This window comes from Triticum dicoccoides, chromosome 3A, assembly GCF_002162155.2.
Source record: "Triticum dicoccoides isolate Atlit2015 ecotype Zavitan chromosome 3A, WEW_v2.0, whole genome shotgun sequence".
Lineage (NCBI taxonomy): Eukaryota > Viridiplantae > Streptophyta > Magnoliopsida > Poales > Poaceae > Triticum > Triticum dicoccoides.
In genome coordinates, this window is record NC_041384.1 from 468,905,123 (window position 1) to 468,931,501 (window position 26,379).

Sequence of the window (26,379 nt, forward strand, 5' to 3'; positions counted from 1 at the left end):
ACATCACACGGCACATGCTTCAAAAACAAGTTAGACGTCCTCTAATTGTTGTTGCAAGTTTTTACATGGTTGTTGTAGGTTTCTAGCAAGAACGTTTCTTACCTACGCCAAAACCACAACGTGATATGCCAATTTCTATTTACCCTTCATAAGGACCCTTTTCATCGAATCCGATCCGACTAAAGTGGGAGAGACAGACACCCGCTAGCCACCTTATGTAACTAGTGCATGTCAGTCGGTGGAACCAGTCTCACGTAAGCATGCGTGTAAGGTCGGTCCGGGCTGCTTCATCCCACGATGCCGCCGAATCAAGAGAAGACTAGTAACGGCAAGTAAATTGACAAAATCGACGCCCACAACAACTTGTGTTCTACTTGTGCATAGAAACTATGCATAAACCTGGCTCTGATACCATTGTTGGGGATCGTAGCAGAAATTTAAAATTTTCTACGCATCACCAAGATCAATCTATGGAGTAATCTAGCAACTAGGGGAAGGAGAGTGCATCTACATACCCTTGTAGATCGCTAAGTGGAAGCGTTGCAAGAACACGGATGAAGGAGTCGTATTCGCAGCGATTCAGATCGCGGTTGATTCCGATCTAAGCGCCGAACCACGGCGCCTCCGCGTTCAACACACGTGCAGCCCGGTGACGTCTCCCACGTCTTGATCTAGCAAGGGGAGAAGGAGAGATTGGTGAGACTCCGTCCAGCAGCATCACGACGGCGTGGTGGTGGTGGAGGAGCGCAGAACTCCAGCAGGGCTTCGCCAAGCACTACGAGAGACGAGGAGGGAGAGAGGTAGGGCTGCGCCAAGAGGGAGAGGATCTCGTGTGTCTTGCAGCCCCCAATACCTCAAGTATAGATAGGGGAAGGGGAGGGGCTGCGCCCCCATCTAGGGTTCCCTCCCTAGGGGTGGCGGCAGCCCCAAAACCAATCTAGGGTTGCGGCCAAGGGGGGGAGAGAGGGGGGCGCACCTAGGGTGGGCCTTAAGGCCCATCTAGACCTAGGGTTTGCCCCCTCCCACTCTCCCTTGTGCCTTGAGCCTTGTTGGGGGGGCGCACAAGCCCACCTAGGGCAGGTCCCCTCCCACACTTGGCCCACGCAGCCTTCTAGGGCTGGTGGCCCCACCTGGTGGACCCCCGGGACCCTCCCGGTGGTCCCGGTACATTACCGATAGCACCCGAAACTTTTCCGGTGACCAAAACGGGACTTACCATATATAAATCTTTACCTCCGGACCATTCGGGAACTCCTCGTGATGTCCGGGATCTCATCCGGGACTCCGAGCAACATTCGGTAACCACGTACATACTTTCCCTATAATCCTAGCGTCATCGAACCTTAAGTGTGTAGACTCTACGGGCTCGGGAGTCATGCAGACATGGCCGAGACAACTCTCCGGTCAGTAACCAACAGCGGGATCTGGATACCCATGTTGGTTCCCACATGCTCCATGATGATTTCATCGGATGAACCACGATGTCAAGGATTCAATCAATCCCGTATACAATTCCCTTTGTCTATCGGTACGATACTTGCCCGAGATTCGATCGTCGGTATCCCGATACCTTGTTCAATCTCGTTACCGGCAAGTATCTTTACTCGTTCCGTAACACATCATCCCGTGATCAACTCCTTGGTCACATTGTGCACATTATGATGATGTCCTACCGAGTGGGCCCAGAGATACCTCTCCGTTACACAGAGTGACAAATCCCAGTCTCGATTCGTGCCAACCCAACAGACACTTTCAGAGATACCCGTAGTGCACCTTTATAGCCACCCAGTTACGTTGTGATGTTTGGCACACCCAAAGCACTCCTACGGTATCCGGGAGTTGCACAATCTCATGGTCTAAGGAAATGATACTTGACATTAGAAAAGCTTTAGCATACGAACTACACGATCTTGTGCTAGGCTTAGGATTGGGTCTTGTCCATCACATCATTCTCCTAATGATGTGATCCCGTTATCAACGACATCCAATGTCCATGGTCAGGAAACCTAAACCATCTATTGATCAACGAGCTAGTCAACTAGAGGCTTACTAGGGACATGGTGTTGTCTATGTATCCACACATGTATCTGAGTTTCCTATCAATACAATTCTAGCATGGATAATAAACAATTATCATGAACAAGGAAATATAATAATAACCAATTTATTATTGCCTCTAGGGCATATTTCCAACACTTTTGTGCGGGCGATGACAGTTGGTTAGCCCATAGCAAAAGCAATGCGAGCGACCAGCACCCCTGAAGCCAAAACTAGCAAAGACAAGTCTCGACGCAACAGATAGAAACGTCGAAACAACAACGATAACACCGAGGACACGGCAGTCAATGCCGGATTCAGGGGCTCTAAGTCTGGTCAGCGGAAGAAGCCATTCCAAAAGAACAATTCAGGCCCATCCAGCTTGGACCGCATACTTGATCGTCCATGCCAGATTCATGGCACTCTAGAAAAGCCACCTAATCATACAAATAGAGATTGTTGGGTTTTTAAACAGGCCGGCAAATTAAACGCCGAGAACAGGGAAAAGGGATCGCAAAGTGAGGACGATGACGAAGAGCCCCAGCAACCGGACACAGGGGGACAGAAGAAGTTTCCCCCTGGGTCAAAACGGTGAACATGATATACGCTACCCACATCCCCAAGAGGGAGCGCAAGCGTGCGCTCAGGGACGTCTACACGATAGAGCGAGTCGCCCCAAAATTTAATCCATGGTCATTATGCCCGATCACCTTTGATCGGCGGGATCATCCGATCGGCCAGTATCCGTCACGGTGGCTCAGCCGCACTTGTCCTAGACCCAATAATTGATGGGTTCCACTTGACTCGCGTCCTTATGGACGGAGGTAGCAGCCTCAATCTGCTCTATCAGGATACAGTGCGAAAAAGGGGCATTAACCCATCTCAGATCAAGCCCACTAGGAATACCTTCAAAGGAGTCATACTAGGTGTAGAGGCCCGCCGTACGGGCTCAATCACACTAGAGGTTGTCTTCGGATCTCCGGACAACTTCCGAAGCAAGGAGCTAATCTTCGATATCGCCCCCTTTCGCAGAGGCTATCACGCATTGCTCGGACGAACCGCGTTCGCTCAATTCAACACAGTACCACACTATGCTTATCTCAAGGTCAAGATGCCCGGTCCACGCGGCGTCATAACAGTCAACGGAAATACGGAACGCTCCCTCCGTACAGAAGAGCACACAGCTGCCTTAGCAGCAGTAGTACAGAGCGACCTTCTCAAGCAGAACCTTAATTCGGCTGCCGAGCCCACGAACACCGTTAAGAGGGTCCAAACTACTCTACTGCAGGAGAGCTCGGCTCGTCAGGAGCTTGACTAGAAATCAGGCCTTTGTCGCAGTTCTGATCAAGTGGTGGCACTCGTGCTACACGTACATAACTACGCACTCAAAATCCCATGGGCATTGACGGAGGAATCGCTAGCTTCTGGTTCGTAGTACGGCTCAACCAACACCGCATACACACATACTTTTACCTTTACTTATTTCCTTTTCAGGTCCCAATCCCATAGGCACCATCTGGTGATCTGGTCATCGGTCCTCTTAAAGGATAAACACACCAAGATGGCGAGAAATGCGGACATATGGGGGACTTTTTAGGTGAGTCCGTTAACGATAACTTTACCTGTTTTTCAGGACCCACATGCAGCTCTTCCTTGGTTTCGGCATGTCAAACAGCCTGTTGCTTATCACACTACCTGTACCAATGCGCTTTGACATATTAATTAAATTACAATGAGAACAGTTTGCAGCTGGAGCTGTAGGACTCCAGCTTTTTACCTTCGTATCTTTTCTATTTTCTTTCCTTTTTCAGCTCCCCTGTGTATAATCCTACTAGGTAGCATCTGTACACTTCGGTACATTTTCATGTTCGCCAGGGGCTGCACAACACCCCACACTATGGCAACAAAAGTCCGAACACTTTTTATAAATATAGTTTGGCACCCCGAATTTTGCATTATATGCATTGGCTCCGAATCATGTCTTTGGTCCATAGTTGGGTTGCCCGGCTCCTTGCTTGCTACCTTACATTCTGCTATATCGGCTAAGGTAGTAAAGGGAGAACTACTACTATTGTGCCTTGGTTTATCCAAAGGAGCACCTCAGTAGAGAAAGCCGAAAACTAACTGTCATGATGTGGAGAGAGCCGGTCAGCTGTTCGGAGGTTGCAAATCATTGGAGATTTCTTCCACATTACGCGAAGGACTGGTACTTCCCGATCAGACGCCTATAGCACCCTAGTTCGGATACTAGTGGCTACGCCCATGTTTTTATTGTCGCACTCCTATGGCTAAGTGAGGGCATTACAACCGCATAGTCTGGTTGCCTAGTTCGTTATGCTAAACAACTCCTTCAAGGACCATCTAGTTGGATCAAGATTGTTTAGATTCCATCCGAACACCCCTGTACTACCTACGTGGGGGCAGAAGCCAACGACTGGTTAACCCTCAGATTTCATACAACACGGCCGCACAGGAAGTAAAAATTCAAAAACATAACAAGCATTATATTGCATAAACAACTTGTTTTATACAAGGCAGAGGGAGCTCGAGTACATTCATTCAAAGATAATGTCTTTTGCACAGTGATCCACAACAATGCGGGACCCCTCCAGGACACCATCAAAATACAACTCGGGTCGGCGGTGCTCCTTGCCCTCAGGTGGCCCCTCGGTCATCACTTTCTTGGCATCCATCTTCGCCCAGTGCGTTTTGACGTGGGCAAAGGCCATCCGTGCACCTTCGATACAGACCGACCACTTTATAACTTCAAGCCGGGGGCAGGCATCAACAAGCCGCTTCACAAGTCCAAAGTAGCTGGTAGGTATCGGCGCGGCAGGCCATAGTCGGACTATCAGCTCCTTCATGACTAGCTCGGCCGCCTTGTGAAGCTCGACCAGCTGTTTCAGCTGATCCCTGAAGGACACCGGATGTTCGGGTCCAAGATATTGGGACCAGAATAGCTTCTCCGTTGAACTCCCTTCCTCGGCTCGATAGAACTTAGCGGAAAATCCGTAAGTAAAAGGAACACTTCCTTGACAAACTTGCTTTGCATAATGAAAGCCTTACCCGCCGCAATCTTCTGGGCCGCCTGGATTTCCTGAAGGGTGCTCTGGGCTTCGGCTCGAGCCTCCTGCGTGCTGTGGAGGGCCTTCGCAAGTTCGGACACTTGCGTCTTAGAATCACGCTCCAAGACTCGCACTTCTTGACGGCCTCGTGGAGCTCTTGCTGAACCTCGCCGACCCTGGCCTCGTGCTTCTTGCACGCGGTGCGTTCCTTGGCCGCTCTGTCCTCGGCCTTCTCTAATGCCTTCTTGAGGGCCGCCACCTCGGTCGTGGCCCCTAATAAAGTTCATGGCACTTTAGTCTGCACAAATAATTCATCCTTCCTAAACATACACGCAGGTTACTGCATACCTTTGTTGTCCTCCAGCTGCTTCTTTACGAGGCCGAGCTCTTTCTCCGCCCGCTCCAGGTTCGGCTTCAGTCTGGAGACCTTCGCAGTATGAGCGGCAGTAGCCAGCAGCGACGCCTGCTTATTCAAAAAGACATATTAAGTTAGACTCCTGCGAAAATTATTTTGATCCCTTGTTCGGCTTTTCCTTTCCGGACACCGAACATAGCATCAGGGGCTACTGTCCACATTGTGATATTTTTTTTCTACAATTTTTACCTCAAAGCCTGCTAAAAGGCTACTACAGGCCTCGGTCAGTCCGCTCTTAGCGGACTGAACCTTTTCGATCACCGTACCCATAAGGACATGGTGCTCATCAACAATGGAGGCGCCTCGCAGCGCCTCTAGTAGATTACCCAGTGCCTCTGTTTGGACAGAGGTCACCGGTGGAACAGGCACACCTCCTCCTTTCGGGGAAGGCCGTTCGCTGGATTCCGGAACCGTATAGATCTCCGGAATGGTATCCGGCTGTGGGCCGATGGGAACTTGGCCTCCATTGCCAGTCCCCATGGCGGCTTTCTCCCCCATGTGTCCGGCAGCGGAGGAGTCATCCTGGGGCGCCGCCTTAATGATTTCTGGAACCTCCCCCTGGTCTAGGAAGGTCCTCTGGGACGCCGCCTCGTTATCACCCTTGGGTGAGGCAGAGTGAGCGGGCGGCGGAGACATGCTAGCCATCTCCTTTGAGTCTAGCGAACCCTCTGTCGAGGATCGCGGGGAACCGTCATGGGCCAGACTGTAATGGCACAGTTTAAGCACATTAATATTATAAACTGGAAAGGCCAGGTATTCGGAGGTGCGTAGGGTTTTTGGTACTTACGAGGCAGACCGAGGCTTAGTCCGGGGCATTCGCTCCGGACTGCTTTCGGCATCCCATGCGGAGTTATCCGCAAGGGAGCCCTTCCCCATCTTGGGCGCCTTCGCCTCCAAATTCTTGGAGGCCTCTCTTTTCTTCTTTCCCCCCTTCGGGGGGAAGCCATCTTCTTCTTCCTCCTCGCCATCGTGTTCGGTGACCGAAGAGCCAGTCTCGTCTTCGGACGACATGTCCGAAGCGCCCTTTCGACGAAGGCCACTCCTGCTCCCTTTGGCCCTCTTCTTGGCCTTCTTCTCCGGCACATCATAAGGTGCCGGAAATAGCATCTTCGTTAGGAGTGGGGTTTCCTCATCTTCGGGAAGTGGAGCTGGACAATTAATCCGCCCCGCTATGTCGATCCAGGCCTGAAAATTGATAGGAAGGCTTAGACTCCTCCCCAAAATATACCAGTAAAGGCTATACCTTGAATACATGAAAGAACTTACCAGATTGGCCTGGCGCTTTAAGCCAAGCCCATGATCTTCGGTCGTGGGTAGTGGCTTCTCTCCGGACTTAAAGAGAACTTTCCAGATATCTTCGTGCGTTGTGCCGAAGAGCTCTAGTAGTGTCTGGTGCTTGGCCAGATCTAACTCCCACAAATAGCAAATCCGACGTTGGCATGGAAGGATTCGACGAATGAGCATAACCTGGATCACGTTTACGAGTTTGATCCTCTTGGTTATCATGTTCTGAACGCACGTCTGGAGCCCAGTCAGCTTGCTCTAAGAGCCCCATGCTAGGCCCTTCTCTTGCCAGGAGGTGAGCCGCATCGGAGCTCCTGATCGAAATTCGGGGGCCACCGCCCAGTTGGTGTCGCATAGCTCGGTGATGTAGAACCACCCCGACTGCCATGCCTTCACTGTCTCCACAAAGGAGCCTTTGGGCCATGTAACGTTGGGCATCTTGCCCACCATGGCACCTCCGCACTCTTCCTATTGGCCTCTCACCACCTTCGGCTTTACATTGAAAGTCTTCAGCCATAGGCCAAAGTGAGGCGGGATACGGAGGAAGGCCTCGCAAATGATTATAAATGCCAAGATGTTGAGGACAAAGTTGGGGCCTAGATCATGGAAGTCTAGCCCGTAGTTAAACATTAGTCCGCGGACAAACGGGTGGAGAGGGAATCGCAGCCCGCGGACGAAGTGTGCAAGGAATACAACCCTCTCATGGGGCTCTGGGGTAGGGACGATCTGTCCTTCGGCCAGGAGACGGTGAGCGATCTCCTTGGTTAGGTATCCGGCCCCTCGAAGCTCCTTGATGTGTTTCTTCTTGACAGAAGAAGCCATCCACTTGCCACCAGCTCCAGATCCGGACATGGTTGGAGTGTTTTCTCTCGAGTGGGAAACAGATGAGGACTTGGGCGTTGGAGCTCAAGAGTGGAAAGGCAGGAAGAAGGCATGGGAGAAGAAGGGGGAATCTTATCTCTTTATAAGGGCAGTGAATATTGAACGCCACCCCATTTGCCTCAAAATTCGCCTACTCCCAAGGGCTGTGTAAAACGGCACGGTTGGGTTACCCACGCTCGTATTGATGAGAATCCCGTAATAATGGGACATGATCTCTGCTTTGACAAGACGTGCCAATGGCAACCGCGTCTCGAAACGTGGAGCGGCAGGCAAAAAACGGTTTGAAATTATGACCGGATGGACGAGATGTCATGTAGTAAAAGTTGTCAGCAGATTGGACTCATGTATTATTATATTCTCTCTATGGTTGTGTGTGGTGTGTGTTACAGGTCCGGACACGATCAATTCGTCCGAAGACTATTTTGGAGTTCGGAAGGAGGAACCCACCTTGCAATGCCGAAGACAGCACTACGCGCTGGATACCTTGACATTGAAGCCAGGTTCAGGGGCTACCGAGGGAGTCCTAGACTATGAGGTTCTCGGGCGTCCGACCTGTTAGCCATGGGCCAGATTGATGGGCTATGAAGATACAAAGACCGAAGACTGTACCCGTGTCCGAATGGGACTCTCCTTGGAGTGGAAGGCAAGCTTGGCGACCGAATATGTAGATTCCTTTCTTTGTGACCGACCTTATGTAACCCTAGATCCTCCCGGTGTCTATATAAACCGGAGGACTAAGTCCGGATAGGGGACTCATGATCATAGCCATACACGCTAGACCTCTAGGGTTTATCCATTACGATCTCGAGGTAGGTCAACTTTTGTAACACTCATATTCATCAATATCAATCAAGCAGGACATAGGGTATTACCTCCATAGAGAGGGCCTGAACCTCGGTAAACATCGTGTCCCTTGTCTCCTGTTACCATCGACCTTAAACGTATAGCTCGGGACCCCCTACCCGAGATCCGCCGGTTTTGACACCGACGGTCTTCTTCATTGTTGACATTGTCGTTCTCTCGTCGTGGTGGAGAAGGAGGTTCATGAGGTTCATCTTGGCATGTCCCACTTGTGGATGCTTCCATGTCAACTCTTGGTTCACCTTGTCGTGAGGTAGAAGCTTCTACTTGGACGGACGAGGTACTCTCATTCACCTCCGTTGGACGAATCTTGCCAATAGACAAGTCTTGGATTGCTTCCAAAGGGTCTTTGTCTCCTACATCAATTGGCGATTGCTCTACTTGCGAGTCGTTAGATACATCAAACTTCACATCTACCGTCTCTTCAACCTTTCGGGTGAATTTGTTATAGACACGGTAAGTGTGAGAGTTTGAGCCATAACCAAGTAGGAAACCCTCATGAGATTTAGGAGCAAATTTAGAACGACGATGCTTATCAAGAACATAACACTTTGAGCCAAATACTCGAAAGTATCCAACTTGGGGTTTGTTATCGGTGAGAAGCTTGTATGCCGTCTTGCCGAGTAGCTTGTGAAGATACAAACGATTTGTTGCATGACAAGCCGTCTCAACCGCTTCCACCCAAAAGTGTTTTGGCATCTTGTACTCATAAAGCATCGTTCTTGCCATCTCAATAAGAGTTCGTTTCTTCCTCTCAACAACTCCATTTTGTTGAGGCGTGTACGTAGCCGAGAACTTGTGTGAAATCCCTTCTTCATCAAGAATGGTATCCACATGTGCGTTCTTGAACTCCGTTCCATTGTCGCTGCGAACCTTCTTGATCTTCACTTCAAATTGATTTTGGGCCTTCCTAGCGAAGTTTTTGAAGATATTTTGGACCTGCGATTTATCATCAAGAAAGAGCACCCACGTAAATCTTGAAAAATCATCGACTATGACTAGACCAAATGAGTTACCACCGAGACTTTTGTAGGCATTGGGACCAGAAAGATCCATATGAAGTAGCTCGAGCGGTCTTCTCGTGGTAATGATGTTCTTCACGGGATGGCTTCCTCCTACTTGTTTTCCTGCTTGACAAGCACTACAAAGTATATCCTTGTCAAATATAACATCTTTTACACCAAGGATATGATCACCTTTAATAAGCTTATCAAGATTTCGCATGCCCACATGACCTAACCTTCTATGCCACAACCAGCCTTGAATCTTACGGATCTGAATATTCTTGCTACAATAAAGAGAAATACATGATAAATATGTTAGGTAGCATTCCACATCAAAAATTCTATTTTTATCATTTACCTACTCGAGGACGAGCAGGAATTAAGCTTGGGGATGCTAACACGTCTCCAACATATCTATAATTTTTGATTGTTCCATGCTATTATATTATCAACCTTGGATGTTTTATATGCATTTATATACTATTTTATATTATTTTTGGGACTAACCTATTAACCCAGAGCCTAGTGCCAGTTTCTGTATTTTTCCTTGTTTTAGAGTATCACAGAAAAGGAAAATCAAACGGAGTCCAATTGACCTGAAACTTCACGGACTTATTTTTGGAATGAAAGCAACCCGGGAGACTTGGAGTCCACGTCAAGGAAGCCTCAAGGGAGCCACGAGGTAGGGGGCGCGCCCACCCCCCTAGGCGCGCCCTCCACCCTCGTGGGCCCCTCGTGGCTCCCCTGACGTACCTCTTCCTCCTATATATCTCCATATACCCTAAAACGATCGGGGAACACAATAGATCGGGAGTTCCGCCGCCAGAAGCCTCCGTAGCCACCGAAAGCCAATCTAGACCCGTTCCGGCACCCTGCCGCAGCGGGTAATCCCTCTCTGGTGGCCATCTTCATCATCCCGGTGCTCTCCATGACGAGGAGGGAGTAGTTCTCCCTCGGGGCTGAGGGTATGTACCAGTAGTTATGTGTTTGATCTCTCTCTCTCTCTCTCTCTCGTGTTCTTGAGGTGATACGATCTTGATGTATCGCGAGCTTTGCTATTATATTTGGATCCTATGATGTTTCTTCCCCCCTACTCTCTTGTGATGGATTGAGTTTCCCCTTTGAAGTTATCTTATCGGATTGAGTCTTTAAAGATTTGAGAACACTTGATGTATGTCTTGCCGTGCATATCTGTGGTGACAATGGGATATCACGTGATTCACTTGATGTATGTTTTGGTGATCAACTTGTGGGTTCCGCCCATGAACCTATGCATAGGGGTTGGCACATGTTTTTGTCATGATTCTCCGATAGAAACTTTGGGGCACTCTTTGAGGTTCTATGTGTTGGTTGAATAGATGAATCTGAGATTGTGTGATGCATATCGTATAATCATACCCATGGATACTTGAGGTGACATTGGAGTATCTAGGTGACATTAGGGTTTTGGCTGATTTGTGTCTTAAGGTGTTATTCTAGTACGAACTCTAGGGCTGTTTGTGACACTTATAGGAATAGCCCAACAGATTGATTGGAAAGAATAACTTTGAGGTGGTTTCGTACCCTACCATAATCTCTTCGTTTGTTCTCCCCTATTAGTGACTTTGGAGTGACTCTTTGTTGCATGTTGAGGGATAGTTATTTGATCCAATTATGTTATTATTGTTGAGGGAACTTGCACTAGCGAAAGTATGAACCCTAGGCCTTGTTTCAATGCATTGCAATACCGTTTACGCTCACTTTTATCATTAGTTACCTTGCTGTTTTTATATTTTCAGATTACAAATACCTTTATCTACTATCCATATACCACTTGTATCACCATCTCTTCGCCGAACTAGTGCACCTATACAATTTACTATTGTATTGGGTGTGTTGAGGATACAAGAGACTCTTTGTTATTTGGTTGCAGGGTTTCTTGAGAGAGCCCATGTTCATCCTACGCCTCCTACGGATTGATAAACCTTAGGTCATCCACTTGAGGGAAATTTGCTACTATCTTACAAACCTCGGCACCTGGAGGCCCAACAACGTCTACAAGAAGAAGGTTGTGTAGTAGACATCAGTCTCCAACGTATCTATAATTTTTTATTGTTCCATGTTGTTATATTATCGATCTTGTATATTTTAAAATCATTTTATAGTCATTTTATATCATTTTTTGTATTAACCTATTGACATAGTGCCAAGTGCCAGTTCCTGTTTTTTCCGTGTTTTTACATCGCAGAAAATCAATATCAGATGGAGTCCAAATGCCACGAAACTTTACGGAGAATTTTTATGGGCGAGAAGGAACACAAAGGGCCCTGGCTACGCCTAGGGCGTGCCCCGAGGGGGGCACAACCCACCAAGGCACGCCAGGAGATGTTGTGCCCACCTCGGGTGCCCCTCAGACCGCCTCTTTGCTCTATAAATACCCCAAAAATCCAGCCGCCGAAAGTATGAACCCTAGGGGAGTCGACGAAATATTCATCCAGTCGCCGCAGAACCACCAGATCCAATCTAGACGCCATCTCGGATGTGGTTCACCACCTCCATTGGTGCCTCTCCGATGATGCGTGAGTAGGTCTTTGTAGACCTTCGGGTCCGTAGTTAGTAGCTAGATGGCTTCATCTCTCTCTCTCTCTCTTGATTAACAATACAATGGTCTCTTGGAAATCCATATGATGTAGCTCTTTTTGCGGTGTGTTTATTGGGATCCGATGAACTTTGAGTTTATGATTAGATCTATCTTTTTATATCCATGAAAGTTATTTGAGTTTCTTTTATCTCTTATATGCATGATTGCTTATAGCCTCGTATTTCTTCTCCGATATTTGGGTTTTGTTTGGACAACTTGATCTATTTATCTGGCAATGGGAAGAGGTGCTTTGTAGTGGGTTCGATCTTACGGTGCTTGATCCCAGTGACAGAAAGGGAAACGACACGTATGTATCGTTGCTACTAAGGATAAAATGATGGGGTCCATATCTACATACATAGATCTTGTCTACATCATGTCATCGTTCTTATTGCATTACTCCATTTCTCCATGAACTTAATACACTAGATGCATGCTGGATAGCGGTTGATGTGTGGAGTAATAGTAGTAGATGCAGGCAGGAGTCGGTCTACTAATCTTGGACGTGATGCCAATATAATGATCATTGCCTGGATATCATCATAATTATTTGAAGTTCTATCAATTGCCCAACAATAATTTTTTCACCCACCGCTTTGCTATTTTCCTCGAGAGAAGCCACTAGTGAAACCTACGGCCCCCGGGTCTTCTTTCTCATATATTTGCCTTTGCGATCTATTTTTATTTGCTTTTATTTTCATATCTATTAATCCAAAAACCCAAAAATACTTTGCTGCACTTTGTTTTATTTGTGATCTATTTATTCAATCTATTGCAACTTTCTCCCGTCACACACCAATTTCTGGCACCGTCGCCCGAAAGGAATTGACAACCCCTTTAACACGTAGGGTTGCGAGGAATTGTTATCTTTGTGCAAGGGCTATTTACGTTGTGTTGCTTGGTTCTCCTTGTGGTTCGATAACCTTGGTTTCATATATGAGGGAAATACCTACCACCGTTGTGCTGCATCATCCCTTCCTCTTTGGGGAAATACCGACGTAGCTTCAAGCGACATTAGTTGTCTCTTTATTGTACAAGATGCAAGCGCCATATAATTGCTTTACTTTATCGCTATGTGATAGCAATAGTTGCAAAAGCAATAGTTGGTGAGACGACCATGTGACGACATGTTGATAGAGATCAAGATGATGGGGATCATGGTGTCATGCCGGTGACGATGGAGATCATGATTGTACTTTGGAGATGGAGATCAAAGGCACACAATGATGATGGCCATATCATGTCACATATTTTGGTTGCATGTGATGTTTATCTTTTATGCATCTTATTTTGCTTAGTGCGACGGTAGCATTATAAGATGATCCCTCACTCAATTTCAAGGTATAAGTGTTCTCCCTGAGTATGCACCATTGCTACAGTTCGTCGTGTCGAGACACCACGCGATGATCGGGTGTGATAAGCTCTATGTTCACATACAACGGGTGCAAGCCAGTTTTGCACGTGCAAAATACCCGGGTTAAATTTGGCGAGCCTAGCATATGCGGATATGGCCTTGGAACACTGAGACCGGAAGGTCGAACGTGAATCATATAGTAGATATGATCAACATAGTGATGTTCACCATTGAAAACTACTCCATCTCACATGATGATCGGACATTGTTTAGTTGATATGGATCACGTGATCATTTAGATGACTAGAGGGATGTCTATCTAAGTGTGAGTTCTTAAGTAATATGATTAATTGAACTTTAATTTATCATGAACTTAGTACCTGATAGTATTTGCATGTCTATGTTGTAGATCAATAGCTCGTGTATAGCTCCCTTGTTTTATTTTTTTATTATGTTCCGTGAGCAAACTAAGTTGAAAGATGATGATAGTAATGATGCAGACTTGGTCCATGATCCGAGGATTATGTTCGTTGCTGCACAGAAGAATTATGTCCTTGATGCACCGCTAGGTGACAGACGTATTGTAGGAATAGATGCTGACATTATGAACGTTTGGCAAGCTCGGTATGATGACTACTTGATAGTTTAGTGCACCATGCTTTACGGCTTAGAACCGGGACATCAAAAATGTTTTGAATGCCATGGAGCATATAAGATGTTCCAAGAGCTGAAATTGGTATTTCAGACTCATGCCCGAGTTGAGAGGTATGAGACCTCTGACAAGTATTTTGCCTACAAGATGGAGGAGAATAGCTCAATCCGTGAGCATGTGCTTAGTATGTTTGATTACTACAATATCTTGAATCAAGTGGGAGTTAATCTTCCAGACAAGATAGTGATTGACAGAGTTCTCTAGTCACTATCACCAAGTTACTGGAACTTTGTGATGAACTATAATATGCAAGGGATGACGAAAACAATTCCCGAGCTCTTTGCGATGCTGAAATCGGCGAAGGTAGAAATCGAGAAAAGCATCAAGTGTTGGTGGTTGACAAGACCACTAGTTTCAAGTAAAAGGGCAATGGAAAGAAAGGGAACTTCAATAGAAATGGCAAGCAAGTTGCCACTCCCATGAAGAAGCCCATAGCTAGACCCAAGCCTGAAACTGAGTGCTTCTACAGCAAAGGAAATGGTCACTGGAAGTGGAACTTCCCGAAATACTTGGCGGATAAGAAGGATAGCAAAGTGAACAAAAGTATATATGATATACATGTTATTGATGTGTACTTTACTAGTGTTCATAGTAGCCCCTGGGTATTTGATACTAGTTCAGTTGCTATGATTAGTAGCTCGAAACAGGAGTTACAAAATGAACAGAGACTAGTTGAGGACGAGGTGACGATGTGTGTTGGAAGTGATACCAAGGTTGATAAGATCACCATCGCACACTCACTTTACCTTCGGGATCAGTGTTGAACCTAAAATAAATGTTATTGTGTGTTTGCGTTGAAAATAATATGATTGGATCAATTTTATTGCAATACGGTTATTCATTTTTAAGTCAAAGAAAAATTGTTATTCTGTTTACATGAATAAAACCTTCTGTGGTCATACACCCAAGGTGAATGGTTATTTGAATCTCGATCGTAGTGATATACATATTCAGAATATTGATGCCAAAAGATGCAAAGTTGATAATGATAGTGCAACATACTAGTGGCACTATCGTTTAGGTCATATTGGTGTAAAGCGCATGAAGAAATTCCATGCGGATGGACTTTTGGAACCACTTGATTATGAATCATTTGATACTTGCGAACCATGCCTCATGGGCAAGATGACTAAGACTCCGTTCTCCCGAACAATGGAGCGAGCCACTGACTTATTGGAAACAATACATACCAATGTATGCGGTCCGATAAGTGTTGAGGCTCGCATCGGGTATCGTTATTTTCTGACCTTCACAGATGATTTGAGAAGATATGGGTATATCTACTTAATGAAACACAAGTCTGAAACATTTGAAAATTTCAAAGAATTTGAGAGTAAAGTTGAGCTCATCATAACAAGAAAATAAAGTTTCTACGATCTGTTCACGGAGGCGAATATTTGAGTTACGAGTTTGGCCTTCATTTAAAACAATGTGGAATAGTTTCAAAACTCACGCCACCTGGAACACCATAGCACAATGGTGTGTCCGAACATCGTAACCTTACTTTATTAAATATGGTGCGATCTATGATGCCTCTTACCGATTTACCAGTATCGTTTTGGGGTTATGCATTAGAGACAGTTGCATTCATGTTAAAATAGGGCACCATCTAAATCCGTTGAGACGACACTGTATGAACTGTGGTTTGGCAAGAAAACAAAGTTGTCGTTATTAAAGTTTGGGACTGTGATGCTTATGTGAAAAAGCTTCAACCTGATAAGCTCGAACCCAAATCGGAGAAATGCGTCTTCATAGGATACCCAAAGGAAACTTTTGGGTACACCTTCTATCACAGATCTAAAGGTAAGATATTCGTTGGTAAGAATGGATCCTTTGTAGAGAAGGAGTTTCTGACGAAAGAAGTGAGTGGGAGGAAAGTAGAACTTGACAAGGTAATTGTACCTTCTCCCGAATTGGAAAGTAGTTCATCATAAAAATTAGTTCCAGTGTTTCCAACACCAATAAGTGAGGAAGCTAACAATGATGATCATGAAACTTCAGAGCAAGTTACTACCGAACCTCGTAGGTCAACCAAAGTATGGTCCGCACCAGAGTGGTACGGTAATCCTTTCTGGAAGTCATGTTACTAGACCATGACGAACCTACGAACTATGAGGAAGCGATGATGAGCCTAGATTCCGCGAAATGGCTTGAGGCCATGAAATCTGGGATGGGATCCATGTGTGAGAACAAAGTGTGGACTTTGGTTGACATGACCGATGATCGGCGAGCCATAGAGAATAAATGGTTCTTCAAGAGGAAGATGGACGCTGATGGTAGTGATACTATCTACAAAGCTCAACTTGTCGCAAAAAGTTTTCGACAAGTTCAAGGTGTTGACTACGATGAGATTTTCTCACTCGTAGCGATGCATAAGTCTGTCCAAATCATGTTAGCAATTTCCACATTTTATTATTATGAAATTTGGCAAATGGATGACAAAACTTCATTCCTTAATGAATTTCTTAAAGAAGAGTTGTATATGATCCAACCGGAAGGTTTTGTCGATTCTAAAGGTGCTAACAAAGTGTGCAAGCTCCAGCGATCCATTTATGGACTAGTGAAAGCCTCTCGGAGTTGGAATATATGCTTTGATAGTGTGATCAAAGCATATGGTTTTATACAGACCTTTGAAGAAGTTTGTATTTATAAGAAAGTGAGGGGGAGCACTATAGCCTTTCTGATAAGTATATGTGAATGACATATTGTTGATCGGAAATGATGTAGAATTTTCTAGAAAGCATAAAGGAGTGTTTGAAAGGAGTTTTTCAAAGAAATACCTCGGTGAAGCAGCTTACATATTGATCATCAAGATCTATAGAGATAGATCAAGACGCTTGATAAGATTTTTCAATGAGAACATACCTTGACAAGATTTCGAAGTAGTTCAAAATGGAACAGTCAAAGAAGGAGTTCTTGCCTGTGTTGCAAGGTGTGAAGTTGAGGAAGACTCAAAACCCGACCACGGCAGAATAGAAAGATAATGGAAGTCATTCCCTATGCCTCAGTCATAAGTTCTATAAAGTATGCCATGTTGTATACTATACCTATTGTGTACCTTACCATGAGTTTGGCAAAAGGGTACAATACTGATCCAGGAGTAGATCACTAGACGGTGGTCAAAATTATCCTTAGAGGACTAAGGAAATATTTCTTGGTTAAGGAGGTGATAAAAAGTTCATTGTAAAGAGTTATGTCGATGCAAGCTTTAACACTGATCTGGATGACTCTGAGTCTCAATCTGGAACATATTAAAAGTGGGAGCAATAAGCTAGAGTAGCTCCATGCAGAGCATTGTAGACATAAAACTTTCCAAAATACATACGGATCTGAATGTGGCAGACCCATTGACTAAACTTCTCTCAGAAGCAAAACATGATCACACCTTAGTACTCTTTGGGTGTTAATCACATGGCGATGTGAACTAGATTATTGACTCTAGTAAACCCTTCGGGTGTTGGTCACAAGGCGATGTGAACTATGGGTGTTAATCACATGGTGATGTGAACGTTAAATCACATGGCGATGTGAACTAGATTATTGACTCTAGTGCAAGTGGGAGACTGAAGGAAATATTCCCTAGAAGCAATAATAAAGTTGTTATTTATATTTCATTATATCATCATAAATGATTATTATTCATGCTAGAATTGTATTAACCGGAAACTTAGTACATGTGTGAATACATAGACAAACAGAGTGTCCCTAGTATGCCTCTACTTGACTAGCTAGTTAATCAAAGATGGTTAAGTTTCCTGACCATAGACATGTGTTGTCATTTGATGAACGGGATCACATCATTAGAGAATGATGTGATGGACAAGACCCATCCGTTAGCTTAGCATAATGATCGTTTAGTTTTATTGCTATTGCTTTCTTCATAACTTATACATGTTCCTATAACTATGAGATTATGCAACTCCCGAATATCGGAGGAACACTTTGTGTGCTATCAAACGTCACAACGTAACTGTGTTATTATAAAGATGCTCTACAGGCATTCCCGATGGTGTTCGTTCAGTTGGCATAGATCGAGATTAGTATTTCTCACTCAGTGTAGTGGAAAGGTATCTATGGGCCCTCTCGGTAATGCACATCACTATAAGCCTTGCAAGCAATGTGACTAATGAGTTAGTTACGGGATGATGCATTACGAAATGGGTAAAGAGACTTGCTGGTAACGAGGTGGAACTAGGTATGAGGATACCGATGATCGAATCTCAGGCAAGTAACATACCGATGACAAAGGGAATAACGTATGTTGTTATGCGGTTTGACCGATAAAGGTGACCGAGGATCTCGGGTAGGGGGTCCCGAACTGTGCGTCTAGGCCGGCGGGTAACAGGAGGCAGTGGACACGATGTTTTACCCAGGTTCGGGCCCTCTTGATGGAGGTTAAACCCTATGTCATGCTTGATTAATATTGATGATATGGGTAGTACAAGAGTAGATCTACCATGAGATCAGAGAGGCTAAACCCTAGAAGCTAGCCTATGGTATGATTGTATATTGTGATTGTTGCCCTACGGACTAAAACCCTTCGGTTTATATAGACACCGGAGAGGGTTAGGGTTACACAAGGCCAGTTACAAAGGAGGAGATATCAATATCCGTATTGCCTAGCTTGCCTTCCACGCCAAGTAGAGTCCCATCCGGACACAAGACGAAATCTTCAATCTTGTATCTTCATAGTCTAACAGTCCGACCAATGGATATAGTCCGGCTATCCGGAGACCCCCTAATCACGGACTCCCTCAGTAGCCCCCGAACCAAGCTTCAATGACGATGAGTCCGGTGCACAGTATTGTCTTCGGCATTGCAAGGCAGGTTCCTCTCCAAATTCTATGTACCTGTCGAAATAGTGTCCGGTTTCTTGTGAATGTTGCACTCCTTGGCTTCCACGCCCAATAATGGCCACTTCCCACGTGTCGAGCGAATGTGAAGAGCCAGGATGTTTTCACATTTACCCCCTAGTTGTGTGAATGAGCCGCCTATTAAAAAGACAAGGATTCAGATCCAAATCACACCATCCTCCCTTGGCGAGCTTTCATCGGAGCGCACCCGACAGAGATCCACTCCATCATGGCCGGTCGACGCAGCTCCTCCTCTTGCTCCCCTAGCTCCAGGCCTGGAGATTGGGAGAGATGTTCCGTCCCGCACAGCAAATTAGTGATGCTTCAGACCAAGGGAATTCTTCCCCCAGCGTACATGGTCCCGGTTCGAGCCGGGCTCGCCACCTATAATGGCGGAGAGCAAGCGGAGAGCCTTCCCAATCCCTCCAAGGGAGAGCGGGTATGCCTTGTCCCTTATTTGGTAAGAGGGCTCGGATTTCCAATTCATCTGTTTCTCCGGGGGCTCCTGGAGTTCTACGGCCTCCAGTTGCACAACCTTACGCCTGCCTCCATGCTGCATATCACGGGATTTGTAGCCCTTTGCGAGTTGTTTTTGGGCTGTGATGCTCATTTCGCTCTGTGGAAGAAGTTGTTCTGCCTTGTGCCCCGTTCTCAGAAGGGGTCAATATATCAAGTGGGCGGAGCCGAAGTGTGGCGTGTTGCCGGGACCGGATACCTGTCCAGAACCCCAAAGAAGACGTCCGAAGACTGGCCTTCAGAATGGTTTTATATAGAAGACGTCCCCCTCCCGGATCCTATTCGGATCGGCCTTCCTGGGTTCGACAACGCCCCTTTGAAGAAGCGCCAGAGCTGGCGTCCACGGAGCTCCCTGGAGGAAGATGACAGGGACATTCTTTACCTGATGAGCCGGATAAGTTTTTTAGCTCGATCCGGATTGACCATGATCGAGGTCATGGCCATATGTATCATGCAGGGGGTGCAGCCGCTTCAGTATAGAGGCCACCCCATGTGGGATTTCAACGGGGAGGATGACGCCACCCACTATGGCCGTAAAGGGCTGGGATCGGTTGCTGATCTAATAAAGTTCTTATCCACTTTGTACAAGGGAGAAGAGGAGGAATTCCTTTGTTGTTTCAACCCGCAGGGCGGATTTTCTATGTACAATCCTCCGAGCTGGGTAAGCGGAGACTTTTTCTCGCCCATCCGTTTCATACTTCCGCAGTTAAGTATTCAGTCTAGCGATTTCTATGCAGGAACTGTGCCAAGCCGTAAGGGAGATAAACAACCCCCCTCCACAACCCGAGGACCCTGGACGGTCCCTCGACCCGGCCTCCCAGGAGGATCCGGACATATCTGTGGAGCTGATCGATGGGGTGTTTTACCAATTGAGCAATGATAATGCTTTGGTGGCCATTACGGCCGATTACCCTGGGCTACTTCGAGCCTCACAGGTGACAGAGACCGAAGTCCCAGCACTTCAAAAAGGGATCCGTCCTTGCGTGTTTTTGATTGCCGTATAACAGCCGTGTTTTGCAGGGGAGGTCCTCGAGGCAGAAGGCCGAGCCTGCGGCGACTGGCCAACAAGGGGCCGCGAGGCCAGGCAGGCTGAAAAGACCCGCAGTCCGGATTGAGACACCGGCGCAGCAGTACGGCACGCCGTCTTTACTGCAAGACATTATTCTCAGAGGCATATTAACACCCATGCCTTCTTTTCAGGAAAAAGAGCACTCGCCGGACTATACCCGGAGAGGCTACCAATCGCACCTCCACAAGCCAGGCTCCAAGGACGGATTCAGAGGTGGGAACGAATACGAGGCGTGCGCCGGGTGCTCCTCCGACAGAGGATGTGGATAAACTATCCGCCACCAATTCTGAGGTGGAAAGTGCCATGAACCACAGGCGTCACCGGACTGTTCTTCGTGACGCTTGTTTCTCCCAAGAGGCATTGGATGCCTTCAACTCGGGAGACGCGCACCTCCGTGCCGCTCAAAATGGTCTAGCCAGAGCCATGGAGCAGTATGTAAAAGACATAAGGGTGAGAAAATTTGGTGATTATATATATCGGTAGCCCCTGAGACTTGAAACAGTTAGGATAACTGATTTAAGGATCCTTTGTTATGCAGGTTCCTACAGAAAAGAATACTCAACTGTCCCAGGAGCTGGAAGAGTGCAAAGCCCAACTTTAGGCCGCACTGGCCGCAGCAGGGGAGCCCAAAGAGACCCCCTCTGGTAACATATCCTTCGAATGATAAGTATCATATAGAATGCGGCGTATATGCAGATCTGACGATAAAATTGCAGATGACGCTGGAGTAAATCCGGATAAGCAACAGCTCCTACGCCAGCTGAAGTCCGGTGAGAGCGTGCTTATGAGGGTGAGGCATGAGAAAAATGATCTCCTAGATGCCAACACCAAGCTGGGCATGGAACTACAAGATGTTCGTGCCCAACTGTCGGACTCTGTTAAGGAAAATTGGCGGCTTCGACGTAGCATATTTAGTAAGTGCTTGAACGAACTTTGAAAAGGAGTTCGGCGAGGAAGCTGGCTGACATAGTTATGTCTGTAGGTATGCTAACAGGTCGTCCTGCCGAGGAAATGCCCGGTTCAATGGGTGACCTTCTTCCCGAGCTCTCACAGCTGCACGAACAAGTTCGGCAGGTGATGCAAGGCGTCGCCCAGGCCTTGTGGCCATCCGTCTCCATACCGGAAGGCCTTGGAGAGCTTGTAGAAAAGCTAAAGGGAGTGCAGCGGTGCTTCCGATTATGGAAGATATCGGCCTGCCGTCAGGGTGCCAGGGAAGCCTGGGCAATGGTGAAGACACGGTACATGAAGGCTGACCCGAACCATATGGCTGAAGTTGGACCTGTGGGGCCCGATGGGAAGGAGATTCCTGTGCGCTTAGTGTATGGCTAAGTAGAATTAGCCGCAAAGTATTCCCAACAGGACTGTAGACTAGACAGCCTATTGGATGGTATTGAAGAGGAATTCAACCAGTCAAATTGACTATGTAATTTTAAAGTGACATGTATAATGCCTTCTAGTTGGATTGTAGATCGTTTGTCGTGGCGGACCTTTTCACTTCGACCTCGGGACCCGACGGTCCGGAGTGTATCCGAATACCCTCTCGGTTATGTAAGGACCGGGGCATGCGTGGAGACCAGGCGTAGGGGTCATTAGTGCTTTATCAGACAAGTGCCCAACTAGTTATGTTATATTACATGGGTAGTAAGAAACATCTTCCAGGGAGAATAGTTTCGTTAAGGGTTCCTTTCCCTGGGTAAGCATGCCCTAAAGTGCATGTCCGGACTGCGACAAGAAGCACAGAAAAAGCATCTGGGGGCAGATATGGATAATAAATAAAAGTCATCTTTTGTTCACCGACCGAATATTCCCTTAAGAACGCTAGCTTTCGGCTTCACCCAGTCTGAGGTACACGTCCGGCTGACCCGGCGGTAACAATCACAGAGGTGCTCCCCTTATGCCCTAGCCGAATTAACGGGAACGTAGGGCATAAATACAAGAGCCAGGCAACCCAGCTTGGCCAAAACTTAAGTCATATCAATGCATATAATGGTGAAAAAAGGTACATGCGGAAGTATAACACATGTGTTGGGCGTGAGGCCCAGGTAAATAATTTAAGCTTATGTGAAAGAAGCCCCCAGGTATGAAGAGTGCGGCTAGCGCATCTGTAATGTATGAGTGAGGCACAAGGTGACCCTTGAAGGCCTAGAGAAATAAAAGAAAGAAAGGGAAACAAGACAGATGATGCATCTGCAGAAAATGGACAAAGGGAGGGGACTACCATAAAGTCCAGTGCTAGGCGTAGAATCTTTGAAGCCTGGCTGCGTTCCATGGGTTCGGCTCGAGTCGACTAGTCGATGCATCCCGCAGTCGGTACGCTCCACCGGTCAAAACTTGGTCGATAATGAAGGGACCTTCCCATTTGGGCTCGAGCTTGTTCTTTTTCTTATCCGGCAGCCGTAGAACTAGTTCGCCAATGTTATAAGTTTTGGCCCGTACTTCTCTGCTTTGGTATCTGTGAGCCTGTTGCTGGTAAAATGCGGAACGGGCTTTGGCTACGTCGCGCTCTTCCTCCAAGGTGTCCAGACTGTCCTGCCGATCGAGCTCGGCTTCTCTTTCTTCATACATGCGCACTCGAGGTGAGTCATGAATTATGTCACAGGACAGGACTGCCTCTGCGCCGTACACCATAAAAAATGGTGTATATCTGGTACTATGATTCGGCGTGGTCCGCAGCCCCCAGAGTACGGAGTCGAGCTCCTCTAGCCAGTGCATGTCAGACTCCGTTAAGGAGCGCACTAATCTGGGTTTAATGCTGCTCATTATAAGACCATTTGCTCGTTTGACTTGACCGTTGGTTTGTGGGTGATAGACTGAGGCATAATCGAGCTTTATGCCCATTTTGCTGCACCAGAGTTTTACCTCGTCGGCCATGAAGTTCATGCCATTATCAGTGATGATGCTATGGGGGACGCTGTAACGGTGTACAACCCCGAATATGAAATCTATCAGCGGTCCGGATTCAGTTGTTTTAACCGGTTTAGCCTCTATTCATTTGGTGAATTTATCCACCATGACCAATAAGTATTTTTTTTCTTGTGGGTTCCCCCTTTAAGGGGTCCAACCATGTCAAGCCCCCAGGCCGTGAAGGGCCATGTAATGGGGATTGTTTGGAGGGCGGTGGGTGGCATGTGGCTTTGATTTGCAAAGAGTTGGCAACCGGCGCAACGTTGGACCAAGTCCTGTGCATCTGCCCGGGCCGTTGGCCAATAGAATCTTGTACGGAAGGCCTTGCTTACAAGAGCCCGGGCTGCAGCGTGATGACCGCCGAGTCCGGCGTGAATTTTTGCCAAAAGGTTCCGCCCTTCCTCTTCGGAGATGCACCTTTGAAGGACTCCGGTAGCGCTTTTTTTGTACAATTCTCCCTCATGGACCGTGTAGGCCTTGGATCGCCGCACTATGTAGCGTGCCTCATTTTGCTCCTCCGGAAGTTCCTGTCTAGTTAGGTAGGTCAGGAATGGTTCTGTCCACGGGGCAATAATGGCCATTATTTCGTGGGTTGAATGTGTTATTTCGGTGGCGTAGCCTTCGATTGTGTCAGAGAGTTCGGTATCGGGTATTTTGGCCGGGTCCGGACTGTTGTTACCGATGTCCCCTTCCCATGCTACGGATGACTTGAAGAGCCTTGCCAGAAATATGTTGGGAGGGACCGCATCGCGTTTTGCGCCGATGCGGGTGAGGATATCCGCCGCCTGATTGTTTTCCCGAGCCACATGGTGAATTCGAGCCCCTCGAACCGAGCTGACATTTTTAGGATGGCATTGCGATAAGCTGCCATTTTCGGATCCTTGGCATCAAAGTCTCCATTTATTTGGGATATCGCGAGGTTCGAATCCCCGCGCACCTCTAGGCGTTGAATGCCCGTGGATACTGCCATCCGGAGACCTTGTAGAAGGGCCTCATATTCGGCTGCGTTGTTGGAGTCCATATACATTATCTGTAGTACGTATTGAATGATATCTCCTGTTGGGGACGTCAAAACGACACCAGCCCCCAGACCAGCCAACATTTTGGAGCCGTCGAAGTGCATGATCCAGTTTGAATATGTGTCGTACTCTTTAGGGAGTTCGGCTTCCGTCCACTCAGCGACGAAGTCAGCCAAAACTTGTGACTTAATAGCTCGCCGTGGCTTGTAAGTTATGTTGAACAGGAGGAGCTCAATGGCCCATTTGGCAATCCGGCCCGTTGCGTCGCAGTTGTTTATAATATTGTTAAGTGGTACTTCTGAGGCTACCGTTATCGAACACTCTTGAAAGTAGTGTCACAGCTTCCGGGATGCCATAAATACCGCGTACGCTATCTTTTGATAATGCGGGTACCGTGATTTGCATGGAGTGAGGACAGTGGACACATAGTAAACCGGCTTTTGAAGGGGGAATTTGTGTCCGTCCACCTCTCGCTCGACGACGAGCAATGCGCTTACTACTTGATGAGTTGCCGCAATGTATAATAGCATTGGTTCTCCAATGTTTGGCGCGGCCAGGACTGGGTTTGTTGCCAATATGGTTTTTATTTCATTGAGTCCGGCCGTGGCGGCATCCGTCCACTCGAAGTGTTCGGTGCGCCGGAGGAGGCGATAAAGGGGTAATGCCTTTTCTCCCAAGTGGGAGATAAAGCGGCTTAGAGCCGCCATGCATCCAGTCAATTTTTGTATTTGTTTGAGGTCTGTTGGGGTAGCCAACTGTGACAACACTCGGATTTTGGCTGGATTAGCTTCAATACCTCTACTGGAGACAATGAATCCCAAGAGCTTTCCGGCTGGTATGCCGAAAACGCATTTTTCTGGATTGAGCTTGATGTCATATGTTTGGAGGTTGTCGAATGTGAGCCTCAAGTCGTCTACTAGAGTTTTGACATGCTTGGTTTTAATGACCACATCATCTACGTATGCCTCCACTGTTTTGCCGATCTGGTTTGCCAGACATGTCTGAATCATGCTCTGATATGTTGCGCCGGCGTTTTTGAGCCCGAAGGGCATTGTGTTGAAGCAGAATGGGCCGTATGGTGTGATGAATGCCGTTGCAGCTTGGTCTGGCACTGCCATTTTAATTTGATGGTAGTCGGAGTATGCGTCGAGGAAACACAATGAATCGTGTCCTGCGGTAGCATCGATGATTTGATCAATGCGGGGGAGGGGGAAGGGATCCTTTGGGCAGGCCTTCTTAAGGTCCTTAAAATCGACGCACAAGCGCCAGGATTTGTCCTTCTTTGGTACCATCACCAGGTTTGCTAGCCAGTCCTGATGTTTTATGTCTCTGATGAATCCGGCCTCCAATAGATCGGCTAGTTCCTCTCACATGGCTAGTCTCTTAGGTTCGGAGAAACGTCGAAGAGCCTGCTTGACTGGCTTGAATCCTTTTAGGATATTTAGGTTGTGCTCAGCCAGCCTGCATGGGATTCCTGGCATGTCTAAAGGGTTCCAGGCGAAAATGTCCTAGTTCTCGCGTAGAAACTCTCGCAGTGCAGCATCGACATCAGGGTTTAATTGTGCCCTGATGGAAGCTGTTTTTGTAGGGTCCGTTGGATGGACTTGGAATTTGACTATTTCCTCCGCCAGTTTAAAGGAGGTGGACTTGGATCTTTTATCGAGTATCACGTCGTCCCTGTTCACCATGGAGCGCAGCGCAGTTAGTTCCTCGACCGCTAGGGCTTCGGATAGTGCCACAAGGGCCAGTGCAGCTGTCTTATTTTTGGTGCAGAGTGCTATGTC